This window comes from Lutjanus erythropterus, chromosome 13 (genome assembly GCF_056507025.1).
Source record: "Lutjanus erythropterus isolate fLutEry1 chromosome 13, fLutEry1.hap2, whole genome shotgun sequence".
In the NCBI taxonomy this organism is placed as follows: Eukaryota; Metazoa; Chordata; class Actinopteri; order Lutjaniformes; family Lutjanidae; genus Lutjanus; species Lutjanus erythropterus.
The window spans coordinates 1,114,611-1,117,993 of record NC_139329.1 but is presented as its reverse complement, the minus strand read 5'-3'; positions in this window follow the sequence as shown (position 1 = coordinate 1,117,993).

Below are 3,383 nucleotides of genomic sequence, written 5' to 3'. Positions count from 1 at the left end.
AGCTTTTCACCTAATGCATGAATACATGCTGTCATTTCAGTGGTCAGCAGGGTGTTTTGGTGCTCCATGATGGTTGAAAAAGTATAAAAGTCTTCCAATTTAAAGGCATTACATGATGTCTTATATTATAACCCAAAAACATAAAAAAAAAAACACCAATACCAAACCAAAAGAAAACACCAATATTTGCTAAAGACTGAAACAATGAAAAGTCTATCCAGCTGCATGAATCTAACCAAACACAAATATCGAAGGCTGACTGGGTTTATGAGGAGCCTCCACTTGTTCAGTCAGTCTCTCTATCAGCTAATTAAAGCACTTATACGCAGACTTTTTAGAATTTATGATTTTAGCATCTTTCTAATTATTCTGAAAGCCCAAGTTTGTTTTTTTCCAGTTAGGTGTCACAGTACACTCAGTCAGTAGTGTGCTATGATGTTTGCAGCAGTGTATTTGTGGACAGTACAATTGAACTGAATTGCCAAAGTCAGAAAGCTAAACACAAGGGTTTTAACCATCAGTACTACATGGTGTAGTGTAGGGGGCAAGGTTTTCCATGTTGGGTCACTGTTGGACATAAAGCTCTCCTCTCATATTAGTAAAAACAACATGACAGCTTTCCCTCATTTAAAAAGCCTTACAGTTACAACACTTAGAAACAAGTACCTGGGAGCTATGAGGTAAGATATATCAAATCGAGCAGCTGATGTGGGGTGAAGTCTTGAGGATGAGGACTTATTGGATAAATTTTACATTTTAAGTTTTTTGGGTTGACTCTGGATGTACTTAGCAGCTGTGGTGTACAGCTCTCTTCTTGTTTGCAGCAACAAAAATGTTAAGAATAGAACTCTGGTTTACCTCCTCTGAATGAAGTCTTATTCTTAGAGACAGTTGCTAAAACTAATGAATACTGTAGTATTTAGTCCACATACCAAACTGAGAGGGAAGACATGCTTTTTCAGAGTAAGAAGTTAAATTATTTATGAGCAGTAGCTGTAATGGGACACTGCTTTTATGTCTTGTGTTTCTGTGTTGAGGAGCATGAAACTGAGGACCACATTTCTACAGTAACTCCTGTAGAAATCTCCTGAAGCGAAGCTGCCATTTGGATCTACTTGTTTTTCCTGTGCAGATGATGGTAGTGTCTGTAGCTTTCTGACAGGCAGCTTGAGGTATCAGGAAGAAGTTATAGCAGACCTGTCCATGTTGTGGAATAGTTTCCTCAGGATGTGATCAAACTGTACTGTGCAGATGTCATTTACACCACGTTCAGATCTGATACATTCCAACTGCAAGCTGATCTATGTGCATGTCAACCACAGACTATAAAATAAAGATGGATGTCACGTCTCCACTTCCCCCCACTGAACAAAAATGAATCCAAAATGTCCCGGATACGAGCACTGCCATCTTGTGCTGGTGACATCATTTAAAGCCAGAGTCCATGCAGCAGTGATCAGGGTTGGAGCCATGGTGACGAGGTCCCACCCACACAGCTGGCTGACTCCATGGCAAGTGGAGCTCGGCTGTCAATCATGAAGTGATCTCCCCCTGCTCTGTTCCAAAAAATTGTGCAAACAGTGTGATAAGAACTACATAACACAACAGAAACCATATTTGGGAAACATTTATTTAATGTGTACTTTGATGCTTTAGTTTGACCCATCTGCTCATGTTCATGGCCTATACTGCAGCCAGCCAGCAGGGGACCATCCAGATGTTTTTGCTTCACGTCTGGGGAGCTGTCATGCCATCCATCTTTATATATGTCAATGGTTTAGACCTCCATTGTGTTTTCTCTGATCCAGGTAAGTTAGGCTGATACAGACCACACACCAGGTGGGAACAGGGCTTTGAAAGAAAAATGTACTAAAACACAAACCATCCACAGCCAGCTGCTCTGCCTAACTTCAACCTTTACCCTAACCAGCTCCTATTTTAATCATTAAAGAACCTCATTTTATTTCAATTTTGGTTTTATTTTCATAGTACATCATCTGATTGCATGGGTCTCTTTACCTCTCTCATTACTTTTAAAGAAAATCAACATCAGTTTTCATGTTGATGTCCAGCCAGTGTTGACTGTAAATGTAGTCAACTTACACAATAAATTCATGTGCTGCCAAATTGACCCAGAGGGCTGAGTTCTTCTGCTACATGTATCAGGATGCACTGCACATGAGCCTCTGGCGCCCATGCTGGCCTGTCTCAGTACCTCGCCTATAGCTGTTACTTTGTTGGCCAAGACAGTGTTATCCCTTGTCTAGACCTCAAACGTCACATTAGTGTTCACAGCACAATGACATCTGTCTAAATAGGATCTGTATAATCCTCACATTTCAAAGCATCCAACAGCAAATGAGCAGCCCAACTTTCTGCACTGTGTGCAGTTTTCCTTCAATATGTTTGAATATTCCTCATCTATTTTTCATTAGACGCTAATTTGCTGTTTTCAGCGTGTAGGTTGCAGCTCGGAGGTTGTTCTTTTTTCCCGAGGACTTTGAAAACGCAGATTGCAGACGCTACGATGCTGCTTGAAACAGGTGACCAATGGCAGACCAGTGTGCATCTGGTGAGTCAGACTAATTTTTCATTAACACAATGCATACACACTGCAGTGTGTGTGTGTGTGTGTGTGTGTGTGTGTGTGTGTGTGTGTGCATATACAGTGGGTGTGGGTCAGAAAAAGAGGTGTCGGTGGCTGTGCTCGGAGCATACAGGTGTTGCCGATCAGAGCAGAGACATTCAAGTTTAGCAGTAAAGTTGTTTTGTGGCAGTAAATGAACAGTTTGCTCATGAAAACACTGCAGAAAAAGTCCAAGAAGTTTCTGCGTCTTGTTCAGCAGCAGATTGGTGAAGTGAAGGGGGGGTCCGTGGGATTAAACCAGAGGACAGTGAACTGATCTTGGGAGCACATTCTGGTATGCCTCGGTTACAAAATGTAGATAAAATATGTTTTCAGTACCTTTCTACTGAGCACAAGCCTCACATTTATAAGCATACTGTCAAAAAAATAGACTTCAAGTCTAAATGAATACTGCAACTCACATTTCTGAGCTGGTGCAGAAAGCTGTACTGATTAAAATGAACATGTTTCTGTTGAGTGAGAACTCTGAGTGAAAAAAGTCTCTGACTCACTTGTGGTCAAGACAGGGGGTCAGGTGACAAAAATACTAATCTAGCATCCCGCTTAGCTACCCCTTAGAGGAAGAGACACCAAATCCAAGCAGAAATAGCCTGTAGTTCTTCCTTAACACCAGCGACATCACTATGACATCACTGGATGGAAAAAGAACAACTGCTTTTGCAGCAGGAGAACTTGACTTTCTCTGTCCATTTAGCAGCACTGAGGAATTTATTGCTTCAACTGACTACATTTTATG